Source organism: Pinus tabuliformis, chromosome 9, assembly GCF_031772625.1.
Source record: "Pinus tabuliformis cultivar Carrire ecotype Pingquan chromosome 9, CPIR1, whole genome shotgun sequence".
Classification (NCBI taxonomy): domain Eukaryota; kingdom Viridiplantae; phylum Streptophyta; class Pinopsida; order Pinales; family Pinaceae; genus Pinus; species Pinus tabuliformis.
The window spans coordinates 1,483,510,718-1,483,522,828 of NC_142307.1; the positions used below are offsets into that span (position 1 = coordinate 1,483,510,718).

The 12,111-nt window shown below is 39.3% G+C and overlaps 1 pseudogene; it reads left to right on the forward strand.

The window, feature by feature from the left end:
- Window positions 1-11,225: 11,225 nt before the first annotated feature.
- The window catches only part of LOC149154224 (protein DETOXIFICATION 55-like), a 43,158-nt pseudogene continuing 42,272 nt past the window's right edge, over window positions 11,226-12,111 (forward strand).

The following is a 12,111-nucleotide window of genomic DNA, read 5'->3' on the forward strand; positions in this document are numbered from 1 at the left end:
GCTAACTTCTCAGTCATTGCAGAACCATTACATGCTTTGAAAAGTGTGAAAAATGTCTTTCAGTGGGGAGGAAAGCAGCAAAAAGCCTTCAACACTTTGAAAGAGAAAATCAGTACAACACCAATTATAGCACTTCCAAATCTTAAGAAACCATTTGAGATTCAAACCGATGCAATTGATTATGCTATGGGAGCAATTTCGATGCAACATGGTAAGCCAATTTGTTATCATTCTGAAACCTTTACCAATGCAGTGGTTAACTATCCAACATTTGATAAAGATTTGTATGCTTTGGTACAAAGCGTGAAGAAACTTAAGCATTATTTGATGGGTAAATAAATGATTATTCATATTGACCACCAACCTTTGCAATATTTAAAATCGAAAACCAAGCTAAAACAAGTAAGACATTTCAAGTGGATGTGATTCCTACAACAATTTCATTTGGTAATTAGGTATACGAAAGGTATATACAACAAAGTTGTAGATATGTTATCAAGGCCCATTGTTAATGCATCTTTTATTCTTAAGCATAACCCAATCATGCATGAAAGTTATACTGAATAATATGTTCACTATGAAGATTTTAAGGATGTTTATACAACTTTGAGTCAATGTAATCATGTTGAAGAGTTGGATTATCATGTTCATAACAAGTTGTTGTATCATCTTGGCAAGTTATATGTTCCACAGGGTGAAATTTAATGTCATAAGGGAAGCCCAAACTTCTCTTATCGCTGGCCACTTTGGTGTAGGCAAAATAGTTGCTCAAATTCAGAGGTATTGTTATTGGCGTCACATGAATGAAACTGTTTCAAGATATGTGAAAGGATGTTCCATGTGTGCTGCTAGGAAGCCAAGCAATAGGAAATTGGGTTTGTATACTCCACTTCCTATCCCTTCTTGTCCTTGGGAAAGTATTTCTATGGATTTTTTTGGGGGACTACCAATGTCTAGGAAAGGTCATGATTATCTATATGTTGTTATGGATTGTTTCAACAAAATGTGTGTGTGTTGATTCCATGTAGCAAATCACAAATATGTTCTTCCAAAATGTATGGGTTCACTTTGGGTTAACTACTATTATTTTTTATCAAAATTCTCAATTTGTCGAGAAGTTTTCATCAAGTTTATGGGAACTCATGGACAGAAAGTTGAATAATAGCACCACATTTCATCCATAAACTAACGGTTAAGTAGAAGTAGTGAAAAAAGAAATAGTGCATCTCCTTCTAGGATATTGTGGTAAGCATCATAAAATTTGGGATGAGAATTTGCATTACATCCATCATGCGTACAACCGTGCCAAGCATTCATCTACATAAGTATCTCTGTTTGAAGCTTGTTTGGGTTATTTTCCAAATTCTCCTTTGGATTTCATCTTCGGTAAAGATATTGTAGTAGATTGACATAGTGATATGGACAAAGCCAAGATTTTCATTGAAAAAATTCAGCTAGTGCATCAAAGGTTACAAGAACAACTAGAGAAAATCAAAGCAAAGTACAAAGCAAGACATGAGAAGCGTAAGGTTGTTCATGATTTCCAAGCGGGAATCATGTTTGCTTGTATATCAGCAAGGAAAGACTACAAGGTGAAGGTAAAAATCTCAAGCCAATCAGATATGGTCCTTTCAAAATCTTGGAGAAGATTGGCAACAATGCTTTCCGATTAGATTTGCCACCTTATATGCAAATTTATTCTGTTGTGAATGTGGAAAACTTGAGATTGTATGAGAATCCAATGATTGATGATCATGATGAGAATTTTCAGATTACATATATAGAATATTTCCCTCCTAAATATTTAAATGAGTTGCAGGAAGACTCAATTCTTGACAGGAGAATCAGGACTTCATGCAAAGGTAATGTGGAGTATCTTCAAGTGGGGCTCAAAGGTACTAATCCAAGTAAAGCAAGGTGGTTTGAGATTGAAAAGGTGAGGGAGTTGTACCCTCACATGATTACTGAGTAAAAACATACTTTTGGTGATCCAAAAGCTTCCAATGTAAAGGAATGATCTAGGGGATAAAAAATATGCTAAAAAATCAAAGTGCTCAAATTCTCCCAAAACTAGTGCCAAATTGTATATCTCGTCATTCTGATTCCAATGATGCTTGAATTGCCTCAATTCGACACCATATGAGAAAGTTACCACGTTCTAATTTTTTTGGCAAATAGTTAAAAAGTAAACTTGCAGGGTTGACTAGGCAACTGACTGGGTAGACCATATGGTGATCTGCCACTAATTTTAGCAGGTGACTGTACAATATGGTTGTAAGCGGACTAATCATTAAAGGACGAGTGGTGACTTTATATTGGTTTTGGTGATTGTGGTTCAGCCAACCACAAGCCACCATGTGGCCCAATGAAAGGCTACCACGTGGCCTTATGGAAGGTAGCCACGTGGTTCTATTTTATAGGCTAATTTTTTTTGTTATGGACCAACTGACCTTGGTGGGGTTCGACTTCGTGATCTCCAACTAACCAACCATCTTTTCTACCATCACGCCAACATTGATTCTTATTAATATTAATTGGGTTGTTTTTATTTAACATGGGGCGGTTGGAAGTTTTGGGGGGGGGGGGGACTCGGCCGATGGGCTCGCCGAACTGACCAAGCCCTAAGTCTTATGGCACTACACATAATCGTGGGTGGAAAGGGAGAAGGGGTGGAGAGTTGGCCTAGCCTTCGTTCCCATTTATTACATATAAATGTCGACGGATAGTGTGAAGGGGCAGGGTGCATGGCAGCCTTCCCGTGCCCCAACCAACGGTCACATTTATTTGCATGTGACTAGGAGTGGAGGGTTGATGGGAAAGTGGCCTTTGGCCCATGCCCCTAGTCATATAATTTCCACATGACCAAACCAAAGGGCGAAGGAATAGGGGCAAGGCCCTATTGACACATTTAATCATATGACAAATTTCACCTTTTTCAGTGGAATTGTTGCCAAACCTGTGTGAAACTGTCACTCTGCAATGGCTCCAAGGTTAGAATTAGTTTCCAGTTGTGATAGAGGGTCAATTTTGCAAGACAGTTAGTAGGGAAATGAAGAAGGAGGCCTAGCTTAGCCATTTTTCAGTCTTTTTGAGCCCAAGAAGAGCCTACATAGGGGTTTTTAGGTGTTTTGGACACAATGGCCATGCTATTTTTACAACTTGAGAGTTGTATGTTGATGTAATTTCAAAGTTGAGCATATAATATAAAGGGCCAACATTAGAAACTGGACCTAGAGACGTAGCCCAGGATGGGTGAACTCCCTCATCAAATTGTTGTTTTCTGATGCTGCATGTTATCTATTTTTCATTGTTAAAATCTGCAAAACTTAACTAAGTTTACATGCTTTTGCAATTTCGATTCATTGCCCATAAGACACAAGCTAGCTTACAAAATTTTACAAGAAACCTTTAATTTTTAATTTCATATCAATCTGTGAGAGGAAATTTCCCTACAGACGGTGGATTCAGCTCAATGCAGTGACATTGCAAGCACAACCATAACTTATTCCCTTTTGAGTCTAATACCTAAAGTAAGATTTATAAATGTTTTTTCTCTTTTACCAACAATTCTATTTTACCCATAATTTTTTTTAGTGTGTATGCCACCTTAAATTTGTTTTGTGGAAGAATTTATCTTTTTAAATAATATGGCGTATAAAATTTATCTTTTTGTGGAAGAATTTATCTTTTTAAATGCATAGAAAATAGGCTATGAATTTATTAACCTCTAACATTAATATTTTCATATTTAAATTGATGGTATCACATCATAGATTTAGTAGGTTATGAATTTATTAATCTTTAGAATTATTATTTGCAAATTTAAATTGATAGTATGACATTATATAGTTAAAAAAACAAAATTAGAGAGTATTATAATTTGTAAAGCTTTAATTTTGAATTTATATTATTTTCTAAACTAATCAAATTTTGAGGATTATAAATTATTTTTTATACTTTGATACTACCTTTTAATGTGCCACTTTTCAATATCATGTTGAATATAGAAGGAATTATACATGTATCTCATAGTGAGCATTATACAATTAAAATGTATAGAAAACAATGATCTTAATTTTCAATAATGCATTATTTTAAGTGTGATTGAATTAATTGATTGCATTGGTTTCAATGAATTTTGTTGGATTTCATTAATTTCACTATATATTAATGGATTGGAGAGAGAGAGAGAGAGAGAGAGAGAGAGAGAGAGAGAGAGAGAGAGAGAGAGAGATGGGATAGAAAGGGAGAGAGAGGTGGGATAGAAAGTGAGAGAGGTGGGATAGAAAGGGAGAGGCTCGAGAGAGAAAGAGAGAGGGATGGAGGAGGGGGAGGGAAGAAGAAATACATAGAGAGAAAGGTGGAGAAAGAGTGGGAGTGAAAAGGGAAAAAATATGTTGGAATTTCAAGTTTAGGTTGTGTACATAATCCAAGTGACAAGTAAATTTTGAAGACGTTGAATTAATTTTATACATTCAAAAATGAAACTTAAACAATGAAAAATTACACATGAATATATATATATATATATATATATCAAGTGTTGCATTTAATTATGCAAGGAGATATTGCTTCATGATCTCATGCCCTATTGAGATCACCAGAAAACAAAATAGAATGACTAATACAATCTAATATCAATCCCCATTGTAGATGGCCATGCATGCAAATTATGCAATTTATAATGCTACAAAGTATGAGAAAGTACCTTGCCTCCTCGTAGGTTGGTGAAGGGTTTTGGGCCTGATGCAAAATCTTTGCGCTCCAATCAAGCAATCTCTTTCATCCACTCGTGATCCAAAGCCTACACACAAACACAACCAAACAATGACAACAAGTGACCTTCTGCAAAAGATCGTCAGCTCAAAACATTTAGAAATCACACATATAAATTACTGCAAAACTAACATAAGGGGAAGGACCATAGATTTGTATTAACCATATAAGTGAAAGTACATCAATATACCTTCAACACATAATATCCTCTCCTCCAAGTTCTATGATGGTCTCCTCTCCCAATATAGCAGAGCGCTCGCGCTATAGTTTGGATACTCCATCCTCTCCCCCTTTCCTCTTGGTGAGATTATATAGGCTCATTCTATCCTCCAAGAGAATGTATCTAGACACCTAGGGGCTTGAGAAGTTAGGAAACTTATACAATAATGGACCCCTAGCCAACTCATACACAAGTGGGTCAAGTTGATCTCCTTGGGAATGACAAACTCTAGAAACCTTTTTCACAATTATCTCAATTATGAAATAATTATTATCTCATAATTATAATATTTTGGAAAATTAATTATGAGAAATAACTCAATCATGTAATTTCACCCTTTTATCATGGGATAAATCTCACATAAGTAAAATAAAAGGTGAAAAGGGATGCATTTTAGCCAAACAACTGAGGTAAGTTGATATTGGGTTTCTCTCACTATAATGGAGTGGAAAATAGGGTTATAATAGATTCCCCTAATGCATGAGGTCATAAGAGAAACTGATGGCCGAAATGCATTACAATAATACTCAATGCTCAAAATGGGAGGAAGGAGCCAAGACTACAAAGTTGGATCGGAGGAAATCAAGTGCTGAAGTCTCAAATATACTAATAACATCCCCAAGGCGGGCATACCCATGCTTGGTTAGAAGAAGATATTGAACATGGCCACCATAAAATACACTGTGGATCCATGACATGAAATGCTAGAACATGGCCACGAAGACATACACAGTGGATCCATGTGACTCAATAAATAGAGCATAGCAACTAAAAAATACAATCATGGATATATGTTACAGTATACATCAGTAAGACTATGGACACATGAAAGAAAGAGAAGTGTCTCAAGATAGTACTCAAAGTACATGAATGATACATAACTCCAACGTAGCTTGTGAAGGATGCCATATAAGAGTGAGATGTCTCTAACCCAGGTTCTTCCACATAACCCTGATGGTATGAATCTACACCATGCGAATAGATGAGCTAAAGTCGAGCATGGTAGAAACTGTCTGATTACCAGCCAATGAGGTAAACCAATAACAGACGTGAGGGTATCCACCAATGAGGAAAATTGATCCCAAAGTACCTAGTATAGTCCACTGAGTATGAATAGATGAGATGATGTCGAACACCAATGAACTCAATCAATTAGGAGACAATGATGTAAATCCACTGTCGATTGCGAGGAAGCCTGCCACTGAGGTCTGCAAGCTCCAAGGTACTACCAGTTCCTAGATCAAGCTCCTAGATAATGATCTGAAGTCGACAAGAGAAGATCCATTGAAGGAGGGCCTTAATGTATCCCCCATCAATCGACATAGAACATACTAGGATGATGTGATGAATGGATGAAGTCATGAAGCGATGAAGTACAACTGACACAGGGATGGCCAACTCAAAAAGGTCAACAGGCTACTGTAGATGGCCGACACAGGCTGAGACTTCTCTTGAAGATATAGCGGCATGACACAAGAGTGACTTAGCAACATGACTAATGAGCACCATGTGATATCATGAAACGATGTAGGAGGCATTGAAGCACGCTCCATATGACTGGAAGAGTAACTATCCGGAGGAGTAAAGAGACTCATATGGATGGTACAGATCCTAGGCAAGATAAAACCAAACTATGAGATAATGAAACAGACAGGTGCCATGTTCAAGGGTGATGCAACTGATGCTGCCATTTTGATGACTAATGGAAAAATATGTTCCCTCCCTTCTCTTTTTATAAGTTCCTTTTTCATAAAGTTGTCCCCCAAGCCCGAAAAAGAGATAAAAGTATACAAGGGGGAACCTCCTAGCCGAAGTAGACTAGGGTATTCCTTTTTTGTAACTAGTCTATCCCATTTCGGAAAAGGGTTAAACTTATGCTGGGTATATGACACTTCAGGTACTTTAACAAGCGTGAAGTAGACAAGTTCACTCAACAATATTTTCTAAATTAAGGAGTTTGAAAAGAGCTTAAAGAAAACTCCCCTTAGAGGAACGAGTGGTATAGAGGGTAGCAACTGGTTTCGGTAATGTTGGAATTTCTCATGGTATAATGAGGACATGAGGCTAGCTAATAGGATCACTCATCGCAACAGTGCCTCCAAGAAAGGGTAAACACCGAGTGAAAGTGGATGGTCGGCCAAGCAGATGATGACGATGGACAAAAAAACCAAGGATAATTCTGTAGAAATAAGATAATAAAAAGTGGCAATCGCAAGGGATAAAAGTGGCGGAATCCTCCTGGGGTATAGCCAGAAAAGAGACGAAAAAGAGGACATGTGGCTCAAATTCTAGGTCATGGTGGGTCAGAAGGAGGAATTCTGAAAAGGAGTAAAAATGACTACATGGACACCAAGATGGAAAAGAGGTTCTAACTAGGGTATCCATGAGTACATAAGATCTACCTCCAAGCAACGACATGCATAATGGAAGTGGTGAAAGTCGCAACTTGACGAGGTTGAGCCTAAGGCAAAAATATGGAACTAATGGTCAATAATGCATTGGTGATAGTGATAGATGACCTGGCCCTATATGCTAAGTTCAAGAGAAACATACCTAATGTCTAATGGATGTCATAATAGAAATGCCACCGTCTCTTATAAAAATCATCCAGAAAGACTAGACCCATGGATAAATCACATAATGAAAGAAATAAGCATGGATGAGGTAAAAACAGGACCATATATTTTTTGATTTTTTGAATTTTATAATTTTTTTGGATTTTGGCATAAACAAAGCATGGTAAATACTCACATTGCACACTAAACCAAAAAAGAGATAAAGGATCACACTGCTATGTACAATATGTACAAGCACAATGCAGTATGATTGGTCAGACTAATGTGTTCCCACATCGAGGAAAAGACCAAGGGTTTCTATACGCGAACTCATGGAGGGTGAGGGGACCATATGGCTTTCCAATGTGGGGCCATGCCAAAGGAAGTCAAATTGCCCAATCCAGAAAGGTTGACCATGTCAGGGACATTCTAACATAGTCACACTCTTGAAATTAACCTGAGGACATAAGGGAGGATCAAGACATGATAAAGGAGGTACAAGATGCTCGTCAACAGGTGATAAGGATTTTGACAAGTCATTGGCAAGTTCGGTAGTAGAATCCCAAGACTTGACTCGGTCCATGGGTGACACTTCCAAGGAAGGCCAAGGAGATGCCCCCTAGGTCAGTTCAAGATTTAAGTTCCTAAGCTCTACTTGTTTCGAATCGGGGAGACTAGAGGTAGAAAGAGGCATAATCTCCCTAGGATTATCATTGGGAAGATCCATGATCTCCAAGTTTAATTGTCAGGGAGGTTTATCATAAAGGGAGTCATGTGGAAAAAGCGGAGGGGTGACCCGTGTGGGAAAAAAAACCTGATCATATTCCATATTGGGATGGAGTTTCTGACCAACGTCATAAGGTATTGACGGGACTGATGGAGAGGTAATCTCTTCCACAACATATGGTGGGGGGTGCTCATTCGCTTGATCAACTTCCATAATAACAGGTGACGTCGCCCAAGGATCAGGAGGTCGATGGGATCCAAAGGTGTCGGAAGAGATCATATGCATAGGATCTTTAGAAGATGTAGAAGGAATATCGGGCAGTGGTAATTGAGGAAATACCCCAATAAGAGATGAGATTTTAAATAAGCCCATGCCAACACTCTGAAATTGACCAGGGTGATCTCCCATGAGCGGGGCTGAGGTCCCTGTAGTGGTAAGTTGGGTTGATGGCACGCAATAATCAAGCTGATAAATGGTGACAATATTTCCTTCATGAGGAAAGAAAAGGACATGAAATATGGATGAGACAAATGTGGTCATGTCATAGAACCAACTACGACCAAGGAGTAGGTTATAGTCCAAAGGAGCGTCGACAACTTCAACATTGACATATATAGTTTCCCCCATAACTCAATGGGAAAATTTGGAAGAACCCCCTTAGGTACAAATTTGTGTCCGACAAAATCTTGGAGATTCATGTTGGATGTGGCGAGCGTCGGAGAGACAAGAGCCTTCCAACAGGATACAAACATAACACACGTGGAAGAGCGCTCATCCACCAAAGTGTGATGAATATTCCGATGGTAAATACACATAATGATCTAGAAAAAATTTGATGGGAAAGGCAAGGTGCAACTTTATCAAAGTTAAAAGCGATGAGACTAGAGTAAGATAAGTCAACTCCACCAATGGCAGACAACAAGTCTTTGTGCTGCCGAGGACAACTTTGCAAGACCTCCAATGTAGGCATGGCACAAGGAGCTTGGGAAAGATCTTCAACAATAATGTAATGTTGACCAGCCTTGACAAAAGGATTGTGTGTTGTCTTCTGAAGAACACCCTTGGGAGGGTGATAGGCAGGTTCCATAGGGTTTATCCAAAGTGAGAGGTCCAGTGGAAGGTAGTGGAGTTGATGAGATCGTAGAGGGAGAACTTGACTCTGGAACATCATAATATTTGGCTCATGTAGCCACGTTGAAATCTTCCTTGCACATGAAGACGGATGAATTATGAGGAGGATGAGAAGATGACCTCTCATTGCCCCCTTGCGGAGGGCGAGCAGGTTGAGAAACCATCTATTGATGGGGTTTTGTAGGGAACGAATGAGTCAAAACAAAATGTTGTTGAGTAAATGATGGTGAAAGAAGCGTATGGACTTCATCCATTCGAGGGAATTCGTGAGTAAGGTGGTCACCTTGAAAAAGTTTATAGGGGAACTTAACTTTACAATGATGTTCACTAGTGCCCCCTCCCCGACTCTAAGGGTTGGGTTGAGACTCCGAATAATTTTGATTTTTTTGTTTATTTTGTTTATTATTCTTTCTACCACCAGATTGTTGGTTGTTCTTTGGTCGAGTGGACTTCACTGTGAGAACATCAGTGGACTGCTCAGGAGGGGATGCTTTAGAAGAGCCATGCACACTTGTTGGGACTTGAGATGTAACAATCAATTGCCAGAGTTTGGCAACAAGTTGGCTCATAGAATCAGAAATAGACCCGATCACACCATCGACATGTGGGTCAGGAAAAAGTTTTGAAGGATCAACGGAAGGCCTAGGGGCATTAGGCAATACTTCGTAAAGCGTACCCGACTGTGAATATATGAGATCCAACTGTTGGGCAGCTAAAATAGCTTGTTCCTCAGTAACAACTCAAAACATAGACACATCCTTAGAAATCTGAGGTTGGAGAGATTGAATGAACCATTTACATAAGATTTCATCAGATAACTTGGTTCTTACTAACCACTTGCGATGACGCCACTCATGAATATGATTAGAGATTAACATGGCATTGTCTTGTTTGAAATTAGACAAGAGGTCAGATTTGATATCATACCGAGTGGGTAATTGGAAATGTGTGAGGAAAGTTTGAGCAAGAGAGGCAAAGTCACTGTAGGATGCAGTATCTAACTCGATGTACCACTTTGTGGCATCCCCAGTCAACGCAAATTGGAATAAGTGAAGTTTAACAGAATCATCCACCAAATAATTTAATGAAAACCACAAATGATAAGTGGTAATATGCGTGGATGGATTCTCCCCAGGATTTCCTTCAAACATGGGAATATCGGATGGTAATTTGGTGGGTATCAGTGGCCACCAAGGATCATGATGGATGGGGTCATTAGTCAACTTCACCAAATTTGGTAAATCAAGAGAAGATAAAAAAGGTTTTGAAGCTGACTAAATGGGTCATATGTGGGAGAGGCCCTCACTAACTATGTGGTCCCCCCATATAAGGAGTGAAGTGATGCATCCGCTAGTGAAGAAAAGGGTTCGCCCTGACATAAGATTGTTGTGGGCTAGCATGAATGGTAAATGGATGTTGCCACCAAGGGTAAGTACTTCTAGGGAGCAAAGGACACCCAAAAGCATGGTTGTTGATGGGGTTGTACCCAGGGATAGAAGAAGGACCACTCTGCGTAGTAGGACCGACATAAGGAGGATAACTTGTGTGAGAAACGATACTGGCAGTGGGGTTGCCCCTAGGTAAACTAGCCCCTCCAGTAAAAGTATTGGTAGGTGGCACCCCTCCAAAGAGCAAATTGTACCAAGCTTGTGACATACTAGAAGCATTGTTTCCCCCATGCTAACCAGGGACAACTGGTGATCCCCCCCACATATTACTGGAAGTAACCATGCCTAATTGAGGGACATGAATAGTTGGTTGGGAAAAATGTGGTGCAAAGATTCCTGAACCTATCGGCTAACTAGGTTGAGGTGCCATGGTCAACATAGGAGATGGTGTGGGCATGGAAACATTCGAGAAATTTGCAGGAATCATAGAAGAAATTGGTGGAATGCCCCAAGAAGAAGTAAGAGGTGTGGATGGAGGAGTGGGTATAGCCACACTAAGAGGTGGCAATGATGTCATGGCAGCTGACACTGCTGATGCAGAAGGTAAGGATGTATCAGACTCTGCCATAGGGTAAATTATGGACAAAGGCACATAAGTGTAGGCAGGTGTGGAACTGTAAGGATTTAACCGCAATAAATCCGTCCTAAAGGATTAGTCAACGATGGATTGGCAGGGGTGTCAGAGTCATATGCCAAAGTCTTGATAGAAATCAAGTCACTACTAGAAGGACCAGGTATAGATTCCAAGACAATGTGCTGGTATAAGTATTGAGCACCGTTAGAAAATATTCGTGTAGGGGTAACAAGTCCACCTCCTTCAGGACGTAAACCATGAATACGACATGATTATCAAGGAACAAATTCAGCCAGGGTGGTAAGTTATCATTTAAATACAATTATGATAGTACAATCACCCTAAGGCCGAAACTACTGACTCGGACCAAACAACACAAACTAGAAATGTCCTAGAAGATAGTACACACAAACCAAATACAAAGAAGCTGGTGGTGGAACAGTTATACTAGTGACCTGCTTCCCAGCCATTTTATCTACGAACTCGGTGCAAGTTCCCTTATTAGCCATGGGGCACCCTCCAAGAGGACTGAGAGAGTATGAATAATATCTATCCTAGGTACAGAAAATACAAATCCAACCCTGCACCTATGTATGAGCCCTAAGAAGATAGGCCACTATGGTCACCACGTACAATAACACGACCTGGGGGGATAGTCGTAGGACAAATCCACACGCAAG